At 41.4% G+C, this 26,475-nt stretch overlaps 1 long non-coding RNA gene across 1 annotated transcript; it reads right to left on the reverse strand.

Moving 5' to 3' along the window:
- Positions 1-4,545: 4,545 nt before the first annotated feature.
- On the reverse strand, positions 4,546-26,260 carry LOC116788579. The gene is made up of 3 exons (XR_004357689.1): positions 26,128-26,260; positions 5,520-5,682; positions 4,546-5,015 (listed from the first exon to the last, which is right to left on the reverse strand). It is a non-coding gene; the product is annotated as an uncharacterized LOC116788579 (long non-coding RNA).
- Positions 26,261-26,475: the final 215 nt, after the last annotated feature.

Raw genomic sequence — 26,475 nt, forward strand, 5'->3', positions numbered from 1 at the left:
CCCCCCCAGTGCCTCGCTGCGCTGTCCTGGGGCTGCGGCTCAGCTCCGGCCTCTGCCACCGGCCTGCAAACGGGGCCGCAGCTCCCCACGACAACAACAAAACACGTAAAACCCCTACAATAATATCACCAAAAGAAAGGAAAAAAAGCCCAGGCAAAACGGAGCATAACCTGCAAGAAGAGAACAAGCTTTTCGCTAGCTTTAGAAGTGCTATGGTCCCTTGTTTTCACTTAGGGGGAAGAAAGCGCTCTCTTGCACAAAATACCTGGTATTAAGATAATAATCTTTTCTTTCTTCATAATATACAAGGGATTTGAGGAGTTCTCATGTAGAAATACCATCCTTATTGTAGAGAAAAACAAGCTCATCTGATGTCAAATATTCCATTTTATCCTATAAGCAACAAGGCATGCTGAGTCAAGAACTCTCAGCACACACATGCTCAGCTTCTGGGTTTCTCTTTCTTTTCTTCTTTTTTTTTTCTTTTTTTTTTAAATCGTGCAATGTCTTTAGCTAAAATCTGGCACGGATATAGATACATAAATAACAGTGGCTTCAGTGTAAAGAGGAAGTCCCAATATCCTCATGGAGGATAAGCTTGATGTGTCACTTGGACACATTTTGAATGCATTTCCACTTTCTCCCCATTTGGTCAAATAACTTTTCAGTGGAAGAAAAATTGGAGCTGCAGATTCTGTAATTTTGGTTTCTTCCCAGTCTTTAATGAGAAAGCTTATGCTAAGTTAGAAGTAAATTGCTTTTGATACAGGTCTGGGTGTTGGGGTGGGGGTTGGGGGGGCAGGGGGAGAGAGAAGAGAGAGGGAAGGAAGGAAGGAAGGCGGTTGGAGACAATCTTGACATAAATGAGGCTGCTGTCCTCATTCTCTTTAAATCTTTAAATGTTGCTGCTTGGGAGGGAAAAAAAAAAAAGAAAATAAACACAGGGCGTTGATCTGTTCAGCTTAGTTAGCCGCTCCACCTTGTGAAATGGCACAGAAACACAGGATCTAACCAGATCATATTTACATACATATTAATAAAGCTCCCAAGGTGGCAGTTCAGCCGTCACATACAGTGCAAGGATCTCTGCAAGTTCTCATTTTAGACCCATAAAAACAGATAAAAAGAGGTCTTTTGGGCTTCCCTGAATATTTTTCTGCAGTGGTTTTATATCATTTCTGAAAATTACATAGTTAAGTGGCATCAAATTTCTGGGTGATATAATAACTCAAAATGTGTAATTTTTTTGTATCAAATCACTTTGCAGCCATAAACAGAGTTTCAGAAACTCAATTAGAGGAATGATTTGGTGGGGTTTTCATTTATGGCAAACAGTAAAATTGTTCTTGTTATCTATTCAAATATATATAAATTGCAACATTTATTCACTTGATTTTCTTTTCCATGACACTGGTGTATTTGAGACCGCAGTGAAATGAAGGCTTAAGAGGATAATGTATTATCCCCTGCCCCATTCTCAAGACTTTTTGAGTGAGGCACAAGCGATGAGGATGTTTGTGTGTTTTCAAGACATTTGGTGTCCCCCCTATTTTTGGTGGTTGTCATTTGCTGATGTTTCTAGGAGTGAGTTCAGAAAAAGAGATTTTCTCAACATTTACATTCTAAACCTTCCCTGGAGTCCATTCCTCAGTCTTCGAGTTCTTTTGGAGGTTGAGGATGGGTTTGTGTTTTTTTGGTATTTCGGTTTTTTATTTAGTCAGAGTCTCTCATTTTTCTAACTCTTTCCAAGTGTTAAATGTACTAAATAACAGTCCAAATGCTGGGTCCGAGTTTTCTCCCACTCCTGTTTTCAATAAAAATAAAATCAAAACAATACCATTCCTCCCAACAACAACAAGAACAACAAACAAACAAAAAAATAAAAGAAGAAGAGGAAAGAAAAAAAAAACAGAAGAGAAAAACTCATGGAACTGGCAAGCCAGAACACAAGAAAAACACTGTTTTCATTTTAGGTTTTTTTAAATCAGGTTGAATGCAGGATCAGTCCATCTTTTCCTTCTTCAGTTTAAAAGGTGTAAAACGTTTATTCCTAAAGGATTTGGTCTGTTTAAGCTTCAGACTTTTTGACAGTAGAGGTACTGTTGTGACCCCACTGAAATCACTTGCAAGACCTCAGGGAGAGGCACACATTTGTAACTTGAGGGGTTCTCTAAAAGTCAGATAACAATTCTCTCCAGCACCTTTCTAATCCTGCAAAGGACCACCTGCATCTGTGTGTACATGCCAACAGGAAAAGGTAGAGGACAACATGCTTTACAAGCATCTGACATTTATAAATAAGAGTCAAGCATCCCATTGCTATATGTACTCCATCCCACTATGAATGCCATTTGTGCATCCACATAGCACCCGCTTTAGGACTGTTATTTACCAAAAAAAAAAAATTGAAGTAAAATGGGTAAAGCCCGCTGTTGCTGGGGAGGCTTTTTTAAAAAAAGCTGGCACATCTTTCTTTCCAAACGACTTCAATCCAATGATTGTTTGTGTCTTTGGAAAACAAATGTCATCATTGCTTGCTGCAGTAAGCTGAGTTTCGTGAACCAGCACTAAATTAATTGTAAAAAAATTTTAAGTAATTTAAAAAAATCCCTGAAAACCTCATAGAAATTGAGGGCTATTTTTTGTCTGAAGAGGTACTTTAAAAACTTGGTCCATTATAGAAGTGTATACCATAGCCCTGCAGGAGAGAGAGATTCATGTGCAACTTGGTTTGCATGTGGAGGGGACAGAGAAGCCTTCCTCCCTCCAGAGGTGCTCCTCAGAACTTACACAGTCTGAAATTTGGGATCGATACAGCTCTGCTCTGCTTTCAAGTGCAAGTTTCAACCGATTTCTTCTCTTTCCTTTCTCAGATGATTTTAAGAGGACTTGAAATCTTTGGATTGTTTAAAATAACAAAGGCCTCTAAGCTCTGAATGTTGCAATGAAATCTTCAGCTTGAACTCATGACAGAAACATTCCAGTCTGTCTCTTGTGAATCATGAAAATCCGAATCTGAACATCAGAAGAGAGCAGCAACTCATTCATTCTTTTTCTTTATCCCTTTATGTTCTTCCTACTTTATTTTATTTAAATAGAGTATATCCATAGTAACAGATTAGCATCATTGTTATTATTATTATTTTTACTATTTTAAGTTGGGCAACACAACTCAAACAGGGAAATTCATCAGTTTCTAGGTTCAGTATCAGCCTCTGCAGTTTCATTATTCCTGTTGACAATTACGGATAGCAGAAGTGTGGATGCCTGGCCAGGGAGTGCTTGCATATTGCACCCAAATTACACATTTCTGTTCATAAAGAGTGAAGCAAAGTATGAATGTTAGCGTCATTGCTCGTGTCTCAGGCAACTACTCACATCTTAATTGAAAATGATCAAATAACAGCATTCCCTCTGACAAACAAACAACAATTGTCTTGCCACGCTCATTGAAGATGGTTGAGCTGGAAAGCCACGGGCAGCAGCTGATGTTGGCCATAACACACCGAGTACACACTTGTGTGCACACACACACACACATGCTCCAGCCTTGGATTGTGCTTCCTTCACACTCAGCTCCTTCAAGGATGCTGGTCCTGACTCTGGGATCTTGCTTCCCACTTTCCCAGCTGTGATTTCACCTTCTCCCCATGCACCTCGCTTTTGGCTTCTGCGCGTGAGCTGCAGACACAATGACAGATCAGTTCCTTCTCTTACCTCCACTGGTGCTTTGAAATGTGATTTAGGATGATCAGGCCACCTCACTGCTGGGTGAAGCAGAGGTTTGATAGCACCCTAGTCAAAGGACACCAAGAAGCAGAGTGTTTACAGAGCAGTAAATGAAGTCTTCTCTGAGCCAACTGTTCCACCTGGACCCCACTACAAATTATTGTTTTCAATTACCACCTGTGTACTCCTTCCCATGCAACTTATTGATGTAAAATTACAACAACACTGGTATAAATAAGTTATGCTGTGGTTGTAAAATGGAAAAAATTTTGTTGTAGCAATTATGTTCAGCAAGATGACAAAATAAATTTCCAGTGCTGTGCTTGCAGTAACCTGGGGAATTTAAACCTCATAATTTCCATTCATTTCAGATAATTTGGAGTAATTTCTATATGTAATAACTTTGTAATGAAAAACACAGCGGTACTGAAGTGATTTGAACTCTTTTTTTTTCCTATGGTATACATGGCACAAAATAAATAATAAAAATAATATTTCCTTTTTGTATGTGTTCGGTAATTCTTTCAGCAAAATCATAAACTAATACCAGGACTAAATCTCTGTCCATGAAATGAAAAATAAATTGAGTTAAAGAAAGTGAAAAAGTATGAAAGGCCTTGGATGTTTTATTGTGACTTTATTAAATTGTATCATCTCTATGCTCTATGGTATCCCCAGGGGTTACTGTTCTGGGGAAGGGGAGAAAGCTAGATAGATACATGTCCCTAGATCAAAAGCAGAGATGGTTGGAGGAAATTCATATGAAAGTGTTTAATTCAACCCCTTAATTTTTAAAATGGAAACTGGAACTAATAATTTAAAAAATAAAATAAAATATGAGAGAGGTGTTGGATAGTACAAGACAAAACGCACAAGTCACTTTGGGGCACTGATTTTCATTAGTGTATTTGATGGTAAGTTACTTAGAGACTGTAAACATGTGTAATCACAGAATACATTCCAGTACAAGGGAATAGCATTTAATTAAAGATAAGAAAGAGTACTGTACATCACTGAAAAGCTGTATCTGTGTCCTACTTACCATCACAACACAAGGCTATTAATACACAATAAACAAGAAGTCATGTGCTCTGCTATGTGGAAAACAGCGATTTCCTTGGGAAAAATAATAATATGATACCAATAATATTACTTTCACATTTATGTCTCACATGCATCTCCAGGTGTTTTATAAAGGTGTGTAATGATTGAAATACTTCTCCTAGTACTAAGAGAAAGGAGGCATAAAAGGTGTTCCTATAACCCTTAAAGGTCACGCAGGCAAGCTGTGGGACAGAAGCAAAAATGGAAGATTACCAAGGCTGAAAACCAGTTTTCTTAACTGCTAAAACCCCACCTCCCAATAGCACCTCTACCTCTCCTTTTAAACAACAGCACTATTAAAATGTCATGTGATTACTCAGTATTAGGCTCCTGAGCTGTACAAGAAGAGGGTCAGTTTGAGTATATTCCCCCAGTGTCATACATGGTTTGCAACTGTCCCTGCACACCCTTGAATTTGTCTGTGTTTCGCTCTCTTGCTTCTTACCCATAGCCTGTGCTGTAACCCAGGCTGCCTGAAGATGACATGGAATGCAAAAGGACTGAAGGTTTATGACAGCCCACTGGAAATGTTTTCTGAAGATCATACAACAGCAGTCCAAGGTAACCAAAACCACTGTCTGCTCAGAGGGGAGGAAGGAAAAAGGCAGTCTAGAAAATACTCTGATTTTGGTGGGACACATCAAGCCACAGAAAAGCAATGCACAAATTCTCAATTTGGGGGTTACCTGATACTTAAATCAGTGGTTGTTAGGTACTTAAAAGAATTCTTGAGACTCTGTTGCCAATTTGATCAAGACAGGATTTGCCATACAACAGTTTATGTCCCAGGTCACCAGGAGATGTGGGTTCAGAGGCCATACTCCAGCAGATACTTTGGACAATTCAGATCTAGAAACACAAGAGGAAATATAGGGGAAGTAAAAGTCAGCCACAGTACAACAGCACACAGCAGTTGGCACCAAGGTTTTAAAAATACAGATCCCATCCCCAGTCTTCCTAAAGAAATGGAAATGGAAACAAAGTTCTAAAAGCTAGAAGCAGGTAGAGGTCAACAGCAACATGTAATGGCAGGGAGCTGAAAAACTCTGATCCCTTCATCAAAAGCAGCCTCAAAAGCAAGGACCAAAATAGAACCTACTTGTGGTCACAAAGTTGAGGGGCTGCATTTGAATAGTGGCTCCCCTGTCTCTGTGTCTTTGTGTAATGATATTGCAGCTACTAAGACGAAGCTCTCTGCTGCTGCTCGGAACCTCCACACCAAAGCCCAGGAATGTTTTTTGAAATCTATTTTTTAAACATATATATGTATATCTATAGATATACATATGCTCATTCTATCTTTTGTGAATTTTCTTATCCCCTTTCAGAGTTACAGATAATTGCACTGCCTTCCACTGCATTGTTCAAGAATTCAATAGATACTTTCCCAAATAGTATTTTTTAAAAGAGCAAGTTAGTGCCTATCAGCAATGCAAACAATCATCTACCAAAGTACCTACCTCCATTCTTCTGATTCAGGTTAAGACAAATCTTTCCAAATGGCAATGGCCTTGTGTATCAAGTGCCATTTGAAACATGACCCTTCCTGGACTTTCCCTGATAGAGAAGGTGTCACATATTGAATCTTAGCTGGGACACTGCGTAAGTGGATTTTGTTTTACTGAATCTATGTAGATGAGATCAGCCTCTAAACTGAGATTTTTAAAAGAGTCACTCTTTTTTTCTGTATTCAAATTTTAGTTGAGATACTGAGCTCAAACTAGCTATCCAGAAGCAGAAGTATACTGGTAGGGAGAAGGAAAGAGACTAAGACGAAAGCAGGTGTCATTTTAAGCATAATAGTAAGTCCTCTTGCTTTTCAAATTATTCATGTGTTTGCAGAATCAGGGCCTTAGACTAAAGTACACCCAAGGCCATGTTTCCCTGTGTGCACAGCGATGAGCACACTACCAGCGTTTGCCATGCAAAGGAGCACATCGAATAAGAATAAAACTGTGCCAACAAAATCCCCCTCACCCCATGCGCAAATTAAATTCATGATGAGCAGGCCTGAGGGAGGGAAGCAGCAGTGGAGGCCTGGCATGCCATGTTAAACTGAATCTCCCTTCTGCCTCCTCCTCCACCTCTCTCTTTTCCTCCTCCTCGCCATGTGGCATCCTACTCTCCTGCTGCTTGCCTGCTACGCCTCTGCATCCCCTCCATGAAGCACTGTATGGTAGCAGTAGCAGCAGCAGGAGCACGCTGCCAGTCCCTGCCTAATCATCCCCCACCATGCCCTCCAGGAAGACCTGCTCACCCCTTCAACTTCCTGTCCCACTAAACATCACACAGCTAATTGGGGGGGGGGAATCAAGCACTACCACCACAGCCAGGACACTTAGGCACCTTCTGGGCCCACTGCAGCTGAGGACACAGGTGTTAGGCAGCTGATGGATGTTCTGTCCACTCAAAGCCCCCACTAAGGTGGTTGTTGCTGCCACACGTGCAATTGTTCAGGCAGTCTGGAAAGGAATCTCAAAAAACAGCCTCTATGAGGCATGTGGACCCTGTCCTTTGCAGCAGCTCACTGGGCTATTGAACTGTTCTGTGCTTTTTTTCAGGGTAAAACCTCACTGAGTGACTTTTCAGGGAGGATTTCACTGTGGTTAACCCTGTGTTGGTCACTCATGGCCATAGGTGTTGCTTTATCATTCTATATTACAGCCATGTGGCTTGGGCAGTTCCTGGTAGTGGTGGGTGAACTTTGCTGAACTTATCCACATTTCCCTTTCACAACAGGGAAAGTCGGAGGAGGAGGCATAGGACTAGCAGGAGGGGAGGTGAGGTGCTCTGGACTGTAGGTACGGGCCAGCAACACCTGTGATAATACTTTCACCTCTGACAAATCAAGCCTTATCTCTGAACCGAAGTACAGCATATCTCTTGCTGCAGGATGGACATTGTTCTGAGATGACCAACCCATGCAAATCAATTTACAGTTTCAGCATGATACATTCTGATGATTTTATAAGGATATAAAATATGAACACAGTAAAACAACTGGGCCTAAAAACCTCTGTGTACATCAACTTTCCACAGATAAAGCCTGCAGATACTCTCACACCTGTATACACACATTTCTGGTGTTTGCAGAAGGGCTTTCAAACCCACTGAGGAGGGCTGGGCATGTCTGTGTGCTCTGCACAGGCAGCTTCTGCCTGTTGGCAGCCGTGGTGGGCAAGCACTGCTTTTCCCATCACAAGGCTGGACAGTCCTGCTGGAGATGCAGGGCCTGCCAACTCAGCCACACACCCTTCCAAACCCAAACTGCTGAGATGTGTGACCTTACAAACTCAGCGTAGCAGTGGGTTGGGGATCTCTTCATTGTGTGATGCAAACCTGCCCTAGAAGCTGTAGTCACAGCCTTGCTACTGTTTCATTGCTGCCACCTTCAGATTTTATTAAGATTTGGGATTTTTTTGATGTGAAAAAAAGTTCACAGTTAAAAAAAGAGCTTTTCCTAACTGCAGAGGAAAAAAAAAATAAAAAGAAAATTTAAATGTGCCAAAAGCCCAAACTGTGCCAACCAAAAGGCTCAGCATTGCAGAGAGAAAAAAATAAAGGCCACTTTACTAAACACAATAAAAGGAACTAAACCAGCAAATGCTTCTTCAGTCACATGCACAGGGCTCAGTCTTACCTCATGAGTCAAGAATGCCTGTGGTTACCACCTTGCTCTTTTCTATCAACTTGGGCTTCATCTGCTTTTGAGAGCATGAACCTGAAACTGTTCCCAGCTGGCCACATCTACCAAGGGATAAATTTGCAGAGCTGGGGGTCTCTGGCTAACAAAACTCATAATCAGGGACACAGCAATTCAGAGCACAGTAAAAGCCTGTTGGGTTGTATGAGAGGTAAAACTTCAGCCGTGCTCCTCTCATCTATAAGTCAGTGGGTGAGGTTTGGTGCAGATGGGAGGCCCAGGGCTGGCCCAGCATTGACCTTGCTTTGGCTTCCCTGGCCACTTGCATTGCATGGTGCTGTGTAAAAGTGTCTGCTGCTCCCTGATACAGTGCACGTGCTTGCACTCTGCTGGTACAGCTTGGATTTAACTGTACATCACCACAGGCATATTCCTGTGTGCTTGAGGTCTTAATTTTTCTGATGAATATTTTGAAATGTTTGGATTCCCCAAAGAGGCTCATTTGGTGGCCATTTGGGATATTTGGTATTCAAATTGCATGTCTTTGGGACATGTGCAATTCAAACCTTTCAACTCTGCCCGTTGCTCTTTAGTGCTTGGATTAGTTGGTTTGAAGGCTAGAGGCCACTTGCATAATGCAAGCACCAGAACCTCACCCAGGCTTTCCAGCAACTAAACCATTTGTACTGTAGAAAGCCACCCTGTCTTGACTTAAGTACAAATCCAAAATAAACAACCCTAAGTGAATTGCTTCAATGAGATGTTGCTTCCCATATTAAAAAGTTAGTTCACCTTATTGCCATCCTGCATTTGTCCAGTTTCAGCCTCCAACACACTGATCTGTGCTAGGACAGAGAAATGAATCCTTTTCCCAATACTGGTCATTCCCAATTTCTGGTCATGAAATTTCTGAACTTTCTCTTCAATAAATCATTTGTGGTGTCTTCAATAAATCATTTGTGGTTTCTTCAATAAAAGGTGTAGAATTTAGAATCCAAATCACCTCCTTACCTCTCTTCTAAACCTTTTCCAGATCGCATGAAATTACACAAGGCTTCCTTTACAGTGCTAAAAAGAAACAAAACTGGTATTCTCACCTCATTTACAGAGCCAAAGAAATCAGTCATCAGGAACCAAAATAGATTTATTGTGCATAAGAAACCTAGAAATCTTGTTGTATTTATTTAAATGGACCAATGAAGGAAGGACATTCAAAATCCATTTTAGAACCAGAGCTGTGCTATAACCAGTCTTCATCAAAGGCAGGTTTACTGAGGAGGATAAAAAGGCTCAACCCTCATCCTCCCTAATTAGCTCTAATCAGTGAGATATATTCCTGCCACAGGCTAAAGGAATTGCCACATCTCTACAGAGCCCTCATATCCTTATCACTGTTGCCTCCCATGCTGTTGGTTTCACTGTATTTAGCCTCATTCTCCCTCTCCTTTGGTTATCATCTTCACTTCAAACCAGAGGATGCCCAGTATTTTTCTGTTCACATTGAAAACAGGTATCAACCAGGAACTTCTGCGCTTTGAAGGCCCTTCTGAGGTATTAATTACATTTTTAAGAGACATATAGATTCTTTTCAAAGTATTGAAGTATTGCTGGCCAGAGCATGAGGCTGGGACTCATGAGAGGTGGAACTACCGCTATCAACATCAACATTTACTTTAACAAACTTATCCTTTTTTCTCTCCCTTAGATTCTAGCCTAAATATTATGTGGAGCAGAATGCAGTAATGTCCTCAGTATACAAGAAACTGATCTGTGCTGTGCAGGCACTTTCTGCATGGGATTGTCTTCTTGGATCTTGCTTGTACTTTGCCTGCACAAAAAATTTGCAGTTCCCCATTGCATAATATTGTGAAGTGTAACTTTTTAAAGAAAATTAAGGCAACTGTATTTTTATCTACAGTTGCTGCACAGATGTCTTGTCTCAAGCTGTACCTCAAAAGTTGTATTTACAAAAGAAATACGTGTTTAAATATATGTTTTATGCTTTACCTAGTATGTAGTGGAATAAAAAAGCAGATATTCAATGAGGCCATCTTTTAAAGCTAGGTCATCAATGCTGTCTAATATCTACTGGAGAGAATGTCCAGCTTAAAATCTCTGCTTATTTCTGTCTTGCTATTTCCCATCAATTCTCACAAACTGTTTAACACAGGTCAGCTGAGTTATTTTGATAGCTAGAGACAAACTTCACATTGGTAAGGTTTTGTTACTCATTTTCATTAAAAGAAGGGCAGAGCTGACTTCTCTGAAAGTTCAGCTGTCAGGAAGTGATGATTATTGTGTAAGTTATCTTTCATTTACTGATATTTTATTGATAATTCTAGCATGTCAGTTACTTTGAAATATATAGATACCTGCATAGGAAGTGACAGATATTTATACATCCTGATGCCAAACAAAGAGGCAGTTGGTCCCACTGTGATTGTGCTTGAGCTCATGTAGATGGAATTACTTCAGCTGTAGGATGGCACCACTGGTTTTAGATTTCAACCCCATAGTCTGCAAGGAGATGTGTGAAAGCATGTGGCCATATGCCAAGTTCTTGGCACAGCAGGCAAACCACAAATTTAGCTATCTCTTAAAAATACAAGCTGAAGAAATAATTTTTGATGATTATATAAATTAGCAGTGTAAGGTCTATTGTAAAATATATAATGCACTTTCTGAAACAGGAACTTAGAAGCTTTGGACCTGATCCATCTCTGTCTGATACCTTGCACAGGCATTCAAGCATGTCCGAAACTGAGGATCCAAAGCTACCAGGTCAGGGCAAAATATTTTATCTCCCTTTTACCCTTTACACACAACGCACAGGAACATGCAGTCAGGAGGTCTCTGATCATAATGCAGACAATGTCTGGGCCAGATTCTCTGGGCAATGTTATCTTTTCTGACATGGTACAGGGAACAGAGCTATGCCCTTTAGTCTTGTTTGAATACTGGATGTGGCCCACAGAGACTGTCTGTCTCCTCATAAAAGCGGAGGGTATGGAGGGTTTGTACTGTGACCGGAGTAAAGCTGTGCACTGCCCCATGCTCTGCCCTGGGTGGTGATCTTGAATGTCAACTGTTATAAACTCTGAGCAATAACATCTCTTGTTTCACAGATTTATTATCAACAGCCTGCATTGCCCATTGACCTCAAGGTGGTTTTATTGTACATCACCATGATGTGGTCACATATCTCCAGGTTAGAATGAATTGCTTCTTATCACTGCTTTCAACGACATCACAGCTTCATGATCCAGCTGCCTCTGACCTGGCTGTTAATGTAAGGACAGACGTGGGGCCTGAAGGCTGGTAGCCACAGTCTGACAGGTGTGTAGACTCCTAAAGTCCCTCCTCCTGCTGAAGCCATGCTGTGGGTATCTGGAAGGCATTCCTCTTTTTAATTCCTTAGGGAGCTGCAGGATTGAAGCAAATGTTTTGTTTCTTTACCTCTCTTGCATCTTTGCCCTTGCCAGGCATTTTTCTTTTCAGCCTCTCTTGTCATTTCACTACAGAGCTCCCACACTGGCCCTCGCTGCCTGCATTATTGGTAGGCTGCTCCCTTCTGCTCACTGCCTTCCTTTGCTGTGTTGGTTTGACCTTTCCCTGGGATGGCTAGCTATTCTCTTGATATCTGGAGGTGTTTCTCTAGGGCTAGATCTCCTCTTTTTATACTTTCTTGTAAGAGGGACTCATGTCCTACAGATGATCTTGGTTCCATTTAGGAAGTGTATAACATCTCCAGAGCTATAGATTTTTCAGCTCTGCAAGGCAGGTGTCTATCTCAGCTCCTGCTTTTGAGGTGGGGTAAAAGATACAATATTTCTCCAGAGCCTCATTCTGTCTGTAGGGTCATGATTCTAATCAAACACCTTTATCAGCTATTCCAGTGTTTCAGGCATTATTCCTGGCAATAGCATCTCACTTGCTTCTTGTCCTTTAATTCCCAGTGAGACAGTAAAAATCTTTACCTTCATTTTCTCATCTTTATCTCTCATGGTCAGCTCTGCTTACAGACTTGGTTCTGGCTTTCCTGCTATTATACAGGGGTTTGGGGGGTGTGGGGAGGGTGTCTACCTTCACATTACTAGTTTGCTCTCTTTCTCTCTGTGCTCTATAAACTTGCTTTTCCTTGCTTGCTCTGGGTTCACTACCTGGGTTCATGTGCCACATGCTGTATGGTCCCATGAGAGGGCTATAGTACTTCTAGGTGTGGCTCTCTATTAAGACAGTTTCTTTGTTTATGCCGATACGCCGCAGACACTGGCTTCCTGGTGCTGATAAACACTTCTGTCCTGCAATTCTTGTTTCCCTGTCATGTTTCCAGGAGTAGGTCAGAAGTGTCCAGCCAGGCATCATCCACCATAGTACCCTGAGCTGCTGCCAGGTGAGATGGGACATGCAGGGACAGCAACTCCTTTGTGCTTTCGCTCTCATCTTGAGCACAGTAAGGGATCAAGACCTTTACCAGCCAGCAGGATAAAACTGGACAGACATCATGGGACTGCCTAGATGCAATTGGCAGGACTTGTGTGCTTGCACACACACATTGGCAGGCTTTGAACTCTGTCATACCTGGAGAGAAACAGACACGGTGCAATTCATCTTAGCCTAAAATGCATCCAAAGAATTAGTCCACAAAAAAATGCTGGTTTTCCTCCTTTCTTCATCAAAAGAGTAGAGTATCTCCAGCGTGGAGATAGCATGAGGTGAGAGTGTTTAGGAAAGAGGGAAGCTCAGAGAAATGACCATGGGAAGAATATTGATTTTGCTTTGTTTTGCTGGGGGAAGGATAATAATTAATTGTTCTTTTATACTTAGAAAAGGGGGAAACTGCTGTTTGCTGCAAATATTCAGGGTCCAAATCTTCTCTACTGCAGCCTTTGATGTAGCTGCTACTTACCTTTACTCAGTGCAGCTCTCCTAGTATAAGAGCAGCAAGAGAATAGAGAATCAGGACATGTATTTTTTTAAAAAAAATTAAGAAATAGATGAATGCAAAGCCTTGCTCTCCTGGTGTTAATGGAAGGCTTCTTTGTATTTAGTACCGTGTAGAAAATTTGTCCAAGAGCAATTCACCAAATGTAAATATTGCCCCCTACTAGTACTGCCAAGATCAATGAGAAGCTGGATTATCTGCCTCATAAGTGCTACCATTTATGTTAGATCAATGTTGGGGCTAGTTACACGTAAGCACCTGATTTTCCAGTAGTTTTTTGGGGTTTGTTTGTTTTTTTTTTTTAATTTCAATTCAGTGAATGCAATGCCGATGAAAGCTCTCAGGTTGAGGTCTCTCAAACTGAAGTCATCTGGTTATCAGCAGACCAGACTTGGGTGTGGCACCATCCAATTCCTGAGGTGTTTCCAGGAGACGCCCCCTAAGTAGCTACAATCTGATACCACCGTCTGGGCAGTTGGTCAGTCTGAGAAAGATACTTATATGAGTGAAAACTGCAGAATGTGTTTGTACCCCAAAGTTTCCTCACTCAGCTTAATAAGCTTCAGAGCTTGTTCCTCACTGTTCGTCTAAGCTTAGGCTCTCATTGCTGCATCAGATTTTTTGGTGAACTCTGTAAAGTGGAAATTCATTTTCATTGCATACCCACACACTTTTATTCGTTTTCCACAAACATTTTTAGAGGAAATGTTTTTGTTTCCTCCTTCCAAGAGCGTTCCCAGAAACTTACAGTATCTACCAAGAAAGTTGCACCCTGATCCAGCATAGCAATTAAGCATGTGCTTAAAATTATAAACTATCCCACTGACTGAAGCACACTGCCAGAACCAGGACATCTTTCTCCTGTCCTGAGTTTTCATTCTATGATTATAAATTATCAAAGTAAGCGAAGACAAGGCAGTGACATAGTGTAGGCTTACACAAGTACACAAGCATTATCCTGCACAACCAGGCCCAGAAACAGCTAGCTGGGGCCTGGAAAGCACATTTGTTCTTTACGTTACTTCCAGATCCAAACTTTCATGTCCACTTAGCACTGTCCCCCCTGGTCTCCAGCTGGACCCAGTGAGCTTTGCCCAAGCACCCCTGGATTGGCACAGCCCCCACGCACATGCCCACAAGCTCCCTGCAACCCCAGAACTTTCCTAGGGGAGTTTCCTACATATAGACCAGAGGGAGATCAGCACCTATTCTTTGGGAAAATTGCTGTGAGATGGGATCCCTGCAGCTTCAGCACGGCCACAGCAACATTTTTGAACAGCTCAGGATGGAGATGGTGATGCCAAAGCTTTACAGGAAATCTGCACTACGTGGAGCAAAACTGGTTCAGGACACCCTGAGGAGCCTTAAAGCAATATGACATTTTGTCAAATTTAATCCAATTCCACATATTTTGCCAGCTCTTCCAAACTTTGTTGTCCTATGATTCTGGCAACTCTTCCTTGTCTACCCTTACAAAACAGGATCAGCTTTCAAAGAGAAATGTGCCCAAGCAAAATCTGCATCTTCCTTGCCAGCAATTATGGGAACATTTTCCATCTCTTTGCCTTTCTGCGAGAGCCTTCTCCCTCCCATTTAGAATAGACTTTATAGGACATTCAGTCCTTCACCCTGACCTCCTCCAGAAGGACTTACTAGCTAAGGAATTTCCTGAGTTTTCTCTTTGTGAAGCTGAATCTCCATCTAGAAAATGAGCACGGTTTGTAAAATGAGCTTTTACTTATTGCTGAGACAAAATATCCATCTTCCATAACATGGATGAAGAGGTGGTTGCTCTGACGAGGGTAAAAGAATCAAATAACCCTCATACAGTCCAATAACAACTGAAGGAGCAGTGGACTATATACATGCAGTCTCACCAGTGCGTTCATATCTTGCTGTCTGCTAAACAGAACCTGAACTGGCAAGTCATCTTGCCTAAAAGTGCTAAAAATTAAAGGGAATTTTCCTGTGGCTTGGTATATACTGTCCGAGTATTTGTCCTGAGAATCTGAGAACTAAGGCCACTGTTTTCACAATATAGCAGCAACACTGAAGATCCAATGAACCAATGCTCTTGTAATAGTTTGTATTTATAGTGCTTTTCCTTGCAGAGGTTTTTTTCCTTCAAATCCCATTGGTGAAGGGATTAGGTGGGGTGAGGGGAGTGATAACTATTCAAGAAAGTAAGAATATACATCTGTGAGTCATCACTTATCTTAAAAGACCAGTCCTGAGAGCAGAGTGCTATAGAAATGTCTATTTTAGTCCAATTAAAAAAAAAAAAAAAGGTTTGGAGAAGTGAACATTTCTGCACAGATTGTCACTACTTTGTGAATACTCACTGAAAAAGCCACGAATCTGGTACAGCTCTACTGCAGACAACTTTGGAGGAAAGCTTATTCTCCGGCCGTGAATTATGCACAGATAATTATACTGTTCTTTTTTGGCAGCCCACTCTGTGGTTCCCATCTTGGCACATCATCTTCTGTTCCAAGTTGCACACCCATTAGCTCAAGCCTGAGAGCCCTTCCCTGGGTCACACGCACAACACCCTCTGAAAGAGTGGAACCATGATGACAATTTGTCAGATATGATAACTAACAAATTAGTGCCTCGCATCGCCGTCAACGTTTGGGGTTTCTGATACAGTGCATGTAGGCATTCATTAGGCATGTTTGACAGAGGGTGGGAGGGGAGAGGTTGTTTTGTCTTCCTTCACTTTTAATTCTGACAATTGCAAATACGCTGCAGGCTTCTCAGCTCATACGCTCATTGCACTATCCTGACTAAATCCTACTGAGGAGAAGAAATGAGCTCTCTTGGGTGACCACTCCAGTGTGTAGGAGTGAAGCATCCTTTTCATATTCTGTCAGCGCTACAGCAAAAGCAAAAATCTTTCAAAACATCCTTCATGTATATATTCAGATTCCTTATACTTTAGGAACATAAGATCATTGGAGATGTCCTAGTTCTAACAAGTATTGTGGAAATACATTGTCAAAGCCTTTTAAAATGTTCCCTTAGTTACCTCATCTTAAGAGGCAGCTGAGTTTTCAGCAGCTGTGAGATACTGTAGTCAGCCACAACTGCTACAATTTGTTGCAGCTCAGCCTTCTGGAATAATTCCTGTCAATGAATCATTATGGATTAGGCCACACTTAAAAGGTTAATTTATATACAACTGCTGGAGCTTGTATTGACCCTTCTTACACTGGTCTAAGGCGTTGAATGTTTTATTGCCTCTCTGTATAAACAAAAGTTCCAGATAACTGCATATCCCTGACAAGATGTTCTTAACTCTTTCAGCGATGGACGGCATCTCTGAGACAGCTCTGCCCTGGACGACACCAGGAGCAGCGTGTTTGGTGACATATCAACACCTTCTGCTTGGGGTTGCCAGTGTGTTTGCAAAGGTAGTCACATCACATCGTGGCAGTACCAAACTGGATTTTGTAGTTTTGTAACCCTGATAAAAATATAAGAAAGGAAAGCTGTGCAGGGAGAGCTGAAATCTTTCATTAGAGGAAATGGTGGGATTTGAGGAATACGTTTATTGTTTGTTGCTCTCACTTTTGCCTGGAGGAAGGAGCTGTGTGCCTGAGAGGTTGTCCATTTCTTTCCAAGTCTATCACTTTTTTAGTGAAAACATGACTCATCCTTACAAACCCCATGTCACCTGATGCGTGCTTAGCCATCACACAGGTAGGTTTTAGAAACTTAAGTGTTATTGGTGAGTAACATTTACCATATGTCCTGGACATTTCTCCACTCCTTAGCCACAAGGCGGTGGGTAGTGTTCAGGTACTCAAGGTATGCTTTAATCCTCCAACATACCTGGTGCTAGCATGGCTTGGAAAAACAGTAAAAAGACACTGCCATAAAAGTTTCACAGAGGTTTAAATGCCTGCAGTTGCTCTGCACAGTAGAGATGGTGTTTGCAATCCGTCGTGGCCCAACCATATGTTATGGGAGCACAGGCTGACCTCAACCATCTTCTGTGTGTGTCAGCTGCTGCAGTGCTGCAACCTGAGCCTCCCCTCAGAAATGCCTGTCGGTACTGCAGCTGGGTCCTCCACCATCCTGAAACCACTGCAGCAGAAAAATCAGGTGAGAGACTCCCTGGGCTGCATTCACCATGGGCATTTCAGGTTTCCAGATGCTACTGGAACCTTCAACCACATCCCAGATGAAGTATCACTTGTTGTAAGGTCTGTCCCACAGCTTTTTGTGCTACACTGTTTGGGATTCCTCAGCACACCTTAGCATCCTGTGCCTTACACCTTACACGACACCTGATTTCACTATCTTATTGCACCCATCCACCATGCCTGCTTTCAGTCATCCCTTCCTTGCTCAGGCAACTGCTACCTGCATGTGAAAGCATTTTCCTTGCTGATGCTCCTCTTCCCAAGGCTTGAGAGGCAAAGACATGGGGTGCATACCTTTGTCAATTTTTTCCTAGATGGAGAGGTCTAGTTCTTCTGAAGCCATTTCAGTCCGTGGTTGCCAGAAATATTTCCATAATCTCTTCCTTCTGAGATGGGCTAGGATCACAACTATGTCTAAGATTTTTTTACAGCTTAAAACTTTTTTTGGCAGGAAAAGGCCATCATCTCCTCCTCCCAGAGCAATACCAGAAATCACGGTGTTGGTGTACAGTGAATATTGTTGCTGCTATGGGTTCTGTGACAGCTAGGTGCCGAGGTCCCCAAACTCCTGTAAGACAGGCATTTCAGGGCTAGTCCAAGGAACTTGTAAGCCAGTCTATCCATCTCTGCATATCTGGGCAGTGCTGCCACAATCAGCCTGGTTTCCTGGGGTGCTAAGAAATGTTCATGGCCATCTGCAGATGTACAGCTTGGAGCTAAAACTGAAATAGTCTTAACATACAGCACCTTTGGGCTACTCAGGTTAAACTGGGTTATCTTATCAGCACTCATAAACCCTACCCTTACATATCTAACAGTAGTCCTACCTTCTACCAAGACAGTAGAGCATTGTTCTCCTCCAGGTATGAAGGATAGAAGCAAGACCTCTGTCTCTCCTTCCCATGTACCCAGAAAACCCAAAGATACAAGGGCCTGCTGTAAAATACTAACACCACCTATCACACAGAACCTGCCCTCTTCTCCCCACAAGCATCCTGAAGATATACAAAAAGGTTTTTATCTCTCCAAAAGAAACATTTTCCCAAGCCCTATGCTAAGAACTTTCCCTCCTTCATCTCTGATATTACTAGAGGGCTAAGGAGCCTTTTCTGCCGATGTCACACATCAGTGCCATGTAGTAGAAGGCCCTAAGCACCAAAAAAGCACCACACCTCCCTGGGCAGGTTATCGGTACCTCTTTGATGCTGTTTGCTGCTGTATCACTCTCCTATTTAAAGATTCTGTGTCTCCTCCATGCTCAAGGGAGGCTGCAGCCCAGTGCTGTCCTTGTGTATCCATGCATGCAAACAGAGAAAATCAGAAACCTAAGGGACCTTTGCATGTCCTCAGATGCAAGGAGGTGTCACACACTTTATACTGAAATATTCATTTGATATTAACTGTTCACTTAGATCAGATTAAACCTGCCAACTTGGCTTAGAAATAAATGCAATACCAATCTGGGCAACAGCAAAAACAACTCAGTGTGCCCAGGGTGTCCTGTTGTGGTACCTTGCTATTGTCCCTAGCAAGGCTGGATGGACTGGTGGTTGGGACAAGCACTGAGGTGTTTTGTCATGGGAGTGTGACTGGGCAAACACAAAAGTTCCTCTTGATCCTGCTGCTGTTTCTGTATCTGCCTCTCTGGGTAGTGGGGGCACAAGTTGCCTGTTGGGGTCAGTTTTGCTGTGGGAGGGTTCACCCACCGCTTGTTGCCACATCCATGCCCGTCTCTTGGTTGCCAGAAGTGATTTATGATGCAGTGTGGGGGGGGTTTTCTGAAAACAGAGGTATTCCTGCTAGGAAGAGGAAATAGGTCTTACTCCTGCACCACAGAAGCAGATAAGGATCCATCTCTATTTGAAATTGGGGGCTGCTTTAGAAGCCTAAAGCAGGTCATCATTCTCTCATAAAAACTATGTAGAAAGAAGAAAAAGTCTCCTCCCATATCCCCTGGATAGAGTTGCAACACAGAAGGGAAGGTTTGCTTTCCTCTTCCCATCCTGCCTGAGCTCAAGGCCAGGTTTCCCCTGAGAAGAGGTACAATCCGCTGTATTCCGTTTCCACCAGCAAGACTTCTCTTGCGGAAGCCCTTCCACTTGTTGTAGATAATAAAATATTTATTTGCCCAGAGATTTGGACCTCTCTTCCTTATTTCACATTAGTGCGCTAATCGCTGGCAGCAGAGTAAGTCTCTCTCCCCCTCATCATGTGCGGGTGCTCTCCTCCTTCACTTCAATGGATATTTATTTTTCATATAAAGTAGACTAACTGGAAAACCAGAGTATCTGATTACCTGGGGGCAGTGCACTGTGCTGAGATGATGTGCAGCGAGCAGGCAAAGAGTTTGAAGGGTGGTCTCTGCTTCCCATTTTAAGTGGCGTGGTTGCCATGGGGTAAGATGAGATACCTCTATGTCTCAGCGGCCACCTTAACCCAAATACAGTGGGCATCTAAATAGTTTCAAATGTAATTCTTCTCCTCTGAAAGGACTTCCTCTAATGTAAACTCCTTTGATGGGACTGAAGTCACAGTTGTCTAATATCCAACATTTTTCCTTAAAAATGGCATGGAGCTTAGGGATGATGAAAACCCAAAGCCACAACCACCTTCTTATCTCTGTCCGCTTAGATGATACCTCTTTTCAAAACAGAGAAATTTCTAGCACATTTTTCATTCTGACACGGACCTCTTTCCAGGGAATTGCAGGGGTTTTGTCTGAAAATTTCTTTCATTGAATTCTTGAGTCCAAGATTGGGAAAAATAAAAAAAAAAAAAAAAGTACTCAAAGATCATTCTGAAATTACTTGGCATTTGTGACCTTGAAAATAAACAGGAATCTCACTGTATTATGAATGCTGTGTTCTCCTTCATACCAAAAAAATCTTAGAAAGGTATATACATGAGGGAACAATTACAAATGGAAGCAAGATCACTGTTTGCCTCCTAAAAAATCTTTCAAACTTTGACAGAGAGCAAGTCCTACCCCTTATGTGATAAGAAATCAACCGTTGCAACTACTTTGAAAGTTGGCTGTACCTACAATGCTACTGAGAGCATTTTCCCAACATTGCAAGAAAAATTGTCATGACAACATATTATTAATAACTAAATCTGCTGCTGTTCTTCCTCTGTGGCACCAAAATGCTAGAAACTACTTAAAGCAGGAAAGATAATAATCTGTTTAATAAACATGTTTTATTGTGTAAGACAGTACTTCTAAACCTTTTCTAGTTGAAGAATCACCTAATTTGTATTTAAAAAAAAAAAAAAAGGACAAGAAGAACTTTGGAAAACAAGTTCATTTATTTTTGTCAGTCTCTTTTGTTTCAGCATTTGTGAGTGGGAGAAAGCATATATTGAATAATTTATGTTTATTTTTGCAATATGCCTCTGACCAGGACCAGAGTGTTGGCTCCTGCGCTGAATAGTGAAGATTGTGTGGCTTGGGCAGGAGGATGTTTGATGATGAGAATTTGTGATGCTTTTTGCTTCAGTTACAGGGTCCAGCATAGCCCTGGTTTGTAACTACCCACCTCTGACGGCTGCTCTCAACCACTTGCTACCTCAGACATGACCAGTTCTGGGATTGGTTTAGCTAAAGCTCCATAAGCCGGAATGGCTGTAAGGTGCTTCTTTTCAGTGTAGACCAGCAAAGCTATGACTCCTGTTAATGACTGATCACCTATGCAAATCTCACCTAATCTTGGTCTCTGCGCCAGGAAGTGTGCTGATGTCCACCTGCAGCTCCAACCTCTGACGTACTCAGGGCATGAGAGCACTACCTCTGTGTAAGCATCCCTGTTGCTAACTAGTGGCTGCAGAAGTCAGCTGGGGCTTACACAGAGAGGGGCACTTCTCCCCACGCCAGGCACCCTTTCAGAGTAGGACTGAAGCAGGCTGGCAGGGTGTGAGACAGCAGTTTGCACAGTTATCGTTCAACCTGCACCTACATTGTGAATGAATATATGCCCTCAGGTCTACAGAGAGCAATATACAGCCTTTCTTTTAAAAAATATGTTCTATTGGAAAGCGTTTAGTGTAGTACAAAGCCAGTAACTGGGTGTGTCTGTTGAAACTCTGAGTCATTTCTCAAGTCCACTCCAAAGCCAATTTGAGTCCTAACGGGCAAAGGAGCAGTTAAGCAATTACTGCACACTGCAGTCCACACTGCTGATAAAAGAGAAGGGGTCAGGTTGTCAAATCTTAGGGAAATGTCCATTCCCATTTTGATGTTAATCATCAGGGTTAAGGTTTTAATTCACACCCTTGTCGATTTTGTTGCAATAGGATGTAAAATAAAATTGGATACAGATTCATTTCAGTCAATCCAAGTTATAATTATTGGTCAAAAGTCACAACGCCAGACACATTTATTGTTAGTTATCTCAGTAATCTTTAACCTTCCGTGGCAAAAGATCTCCAAAGAGAAACAGAAAATAAACAAGGGTTGGGCATTAAAACATAATGACTCAACTGAACCTGCACTAGCCTAAGACACTATTTTCCCTTCTTTTGTTTTAAATGTCCTTTCAAGCTTGTAAAGCAAGCTTGACATCTGTATCAGGACACAAGAGGTGTTTAACTTAACAGTGATCTTGTCCATGGAGCATCTGTGGAAGTGTTAGGTTCTCTGAAATTCATGAGTCTTGACCAATGAAAACCAAAAGCATCCCCTATCACTGTGTGATAACTTCACACATTGCTTAAAAGTCTGGTTTGAACTGAAGATGTTAATTAATCTGTGCATAAATTCCAGCCTCTTTGTTAGGTACTGAAAGGGTAGATGCTTCAGATATCATGCAAAAAGCTCTGAAAAAGCGCATATCACTGTACCGAATTCATATGCCACTTGATATTATGTGCACCAGAGCACATAAGGTATGTCCAAGAGAGATCACTCACCTATTCTTTAAATATGCAAGCGGAATCATGAACTGTCATTGGCACAAACTGAACTAGACAGCACTCTGCCAGAAAAGGCAGATGAGCTTGAGTTTAAGGCTCTAAGGAGACCTAGGTTGAAACCTTAGCACTAACTTTCTGTTTGACCACATCTCAATTAATTACTCAGAAAATCTCTTCAAAGTGATGTGAGACCTTTGAGTGAGGGATCATGTAAGAGCAAGGTGATGCAAAGTGTATTAAACACAACACTGGGAAAAAAATGAGCTGTGTGAAAACATGATGTCATTTCACAGGGGTTGATTTCAATTTGGTCTGCAAAGGAGTTACACAACCATATTTTGGTTTGAATTTTGGGGTTCAAAAAAATCCAGTTTTGGCCCTAACACTATGGCAATCAGTAGGATTACTGAAACACTTGCGAAGAAGATGTTCAAACTGTTTAATGAACCAAGTCTGTGGTATACAAATTTGCAAGACCTAAGAGAATGTATGTTGGGTTTTTTTGGTTTTTGATAGGTGTTTTGTGTGTTTTGAGTTATTTGTTTGGATTTTTTTGGTGGAGGAGGAGGTATTTGGCTTTGTTTACTGTTTTGTTTTTTTTTTTCTTGGAATGAATCACCTACTTTCCCCTGGTTTTGAATTGACACCATGAGAGAGTACTTTTGGCAGGTCTTTTAATCCAAACCTGTGAGTCCTTCTAGCTCCTAAACACTGTGGAAATAGTTTTAGAAATTCAGGCAGATTAGAAAGAGAGAAAAGGAGAGTGCAAGGGAAAGAAAAAGAGAAATTTCTCAAAGGGTTAGCAAATCTCAGGAAACGTGGCCTTTTGACAAACATGGTCTGAGTTCCAAGTTTGCACTGAAACCCGAAGCCAGGCAAGTTGCTTGTGATTTGGGGCTCTGCTATGAACATTTTGCACAGCTCTAGCTAAAAGAATCTGTCCTGCTGTGCTGCACTCTGTGCCCTGTGTGCAGTGCATTTGTCACCGTGCAGAACAGAGGAGGGGAGTACAGATCAAAGGCGTCAGAGAAAAATGGTCTCAGCAGCATTTGAGGATCAAGGTACCCCTTAAAGTTTTTGTGGTTTTCTATTTGTTGTTAAACATTTTTATTTGGGGGCAGATTGGAGGGGGGAGATGCGAAGAGGAATCTGCTGCCCTCTAGTTCTGTGTGTTGCTGATCATTTCTGCCTGTAGCACACTGAACCTTGTTATCAATTACTGCCCTAGCACCCATATAGAAATACATTTGTGATCATCACATACAGAAAATCAATCTGACTCCTCTCTGGATAAACCCTTGTCTCCTGGAGCAGACCAGCTCTAGAAGCCCATTTCTAAAACTGTGTTTGTGATGCTGCAAGTGAAGGATTTGGATTAATTTCTGTTGCCCTGCTTATATGCAGAGATCTTCAGGCAATCAGAAACATCACCTGCAAATCTTCCTGACAGTACAATTTTGCCTGTAGCTATGAGGTTCAATCATACACAACACGTCTTCCTTCTATTCTCATTGCTCTTAGAACAGTGCCGGGCACATTTTCTATTTGCATTATGCCTAATACACAGACTCAGCATTAGGCATTGTTTGTAAGTCTATCATTATCTTTGTTCATATTGACATCAAAAGCTTCCTTCATGTGTGTGTCTATGAGCTCGGTGAAGCCTCTCTATCAATCAATCAAACAACCAGGCAATCAATCAAAGTACAAGTATCTGAAGCTAAATACAACAAGAGAGCATGTCAGGCAGATACCTGGCTTCTAATTAGGGCTAGGTATTATTCTAATTTCTCTGACTTGTTCTGTACTTCATAGGACCTGGGGATGTACTTTGTCATTAACATGTCAATAAAGCAATACAAATGAGGCTGGAGGGAAATATCAGCTGCCCACACCACAGTGTCAGCCCGGTCTCTGATGCATTCTTTGGTTGGGAGGTGGGAGGGGGAAATGCACTTTCAGACGTAGTTGATCAAAGAAATATCATATACAATAGATTTTCTTTTCTTTACTCCAGTGGCTGGGTGGCCCATTGCAATTGATTGAATTTTGTGAATTAAGTGAATAATGACAACGAGGTTGTGTTACAAAAGCTAGGATGTCAGATTCTGCATCCCTTACGCCAGTGTCATTTGGGAATAATTCCACTGACAGCAATGGAGTTACACTAGATTTCTTCTGAGGCTACTTGCATCTGGCCTGCCTTAGGTTTTTGCTGGCTGTAATTTAGTTTAATTATTTATGCTAACCCTTTGTGCCATACTTTAAATGTGCTATGATATATTTTCTGAAGGTAGAGAAAATTTAGTAATATAGGTCATTGCTGCAACATCAATGCTATTAAATCTTTGGAGAGAAGAGATCCCACTGCTTATGGTGTGAAAATGATGAGGTATGAAGATTAGCATACAGTAAGAAAAAACATCCAACTGTAAAAGCAGGGGGAAAAACAATTCCTCTTCACATCTCCTGTTATTTGTAAATAGCAAAAACATCTTATTTCTATTTTTCCTACTGTGATATTTGCAAAATAGAAAAAAAAATAAGAAAGAAAATTTAGGGATCCTGAAAACATATGTCTATAACTAAGAGTATCCATCTAAAAACTCTCTCCATGACAATGTGCTTTCCCTCACCCTTGCAAATTTCTCCACTGCACTGATGACAATTGAAAAAAAAGCAAAATAATATGAGAAATAATAGCTTTGATGACTGTAGAACCTGGATAAGCAGAAATACTGTGCTTAGTAAATTATCAATCTTTATTCTTAGGTGGTTGCATAACTCATAACTTTAAGGAAGAGCTGTTCTCTTCATGAGATTTAGGGATTGTTTAATGCATGAATGAGCTGCTGCCATCTTCTGACTTTTCTGAGTTCTGCAAATTAAAAAAAAATTCTACTGTAATCAAGTGCCCTGGGGAAAATACTTGTAGTGTTAGAACTTGGAGACACCTAGGATTTCTTTAATAATTTTTAAATATGATTAAGTACTTCAGGTAATACATACAGAAAGACTAATATTAAGGTATGGATATATTGGTGTGCTGCCATGAAGAGAAACAGATGAGAACACTTTGCCTGAAAAATGCAGTTTCTCACAAAGTTAGACCCTAATTTGCTTCTCTAGAGCCATATGGACAACTCTACTAAACCACAGGGCAAGGCCCATGTATAAATAGGATGAAAATGTGACTTAATGAGCTGAAGGTGATATTGAGATTAGGATGCTGTTTGACAATGCAAGATCCAAACAAAGGCTCATATCTTATTTTTTCAAAATGAAATGTCTGGCTGAGAAAAGTCTTGAATTTAAGCAATTCAGTTTCAATTTTTTAACGTAACTCTTCAGCTTTAAAGAGGCCAAGATGGAATCTCAGTTGTGAGCATCCACAGCTTTGAATGCATTTGAAATGGGAGGCCAAATTCTGCACTTTGAATCCTTTTGAATATCAGTGCCCTTTTTGCTGTTACTGTTTTGAGATTTTCTTGGTGCAGTGTTTGCTCATGGAGGCTGGATATATATTTCTATTCATTTTTTTTATCAGCTGCTCATCTACCATCAGGGAAATTCAGGACCCTTTTAAATTTAATTGTTATTGTGAGAAATAAAGACATCATGGGCTACTTAATGTGAACTGTGACTACTACCTGGCATATTAAATGCTTCTGGATTGCCTTCTCCTTCCTTGTGGACCTGACTCAGATAGGATTGTCTGAAGAAAGGCTCTGTGCTGAGTCTGAAGACTGGCTATTCACATGTTTCGGGAAGAGACGGGAAGATTTATCTGTGGAAAAAACAGGCTTTGAGAAAGAAACTTTAGGTCCAAGATTAGGTCATTTTTGTCTCCTACGTCTCACTTATGCTCAGCACCGGACATTCTGAAAGCTTTACAGTTGATTTTGGAGAGGTCTCTGCACTGAGGCCATAGGTCTGGGTATCTGGACACTGATTTTGGTACCTGACAGAGTGGCAGCCCACCAGACAGCCTCTGCCAT

This window comes from Chiroxiphia lanceolata, chromosome 6 (assembly GCF_009829145.1).
Source record: "Chiroxiphia lanceolata isolate bChiLan1 chromosome 6, bChiLan1.pri, whole genome shotgun sequence".
Classification (NCBI taxonomy): domain Eukaryota; kingdom Metazoa; phylum Chordata; class Aves; order Passeriformes; family Pipridae; genus Chiroxiphia; species Chiroxiphia lanceolata.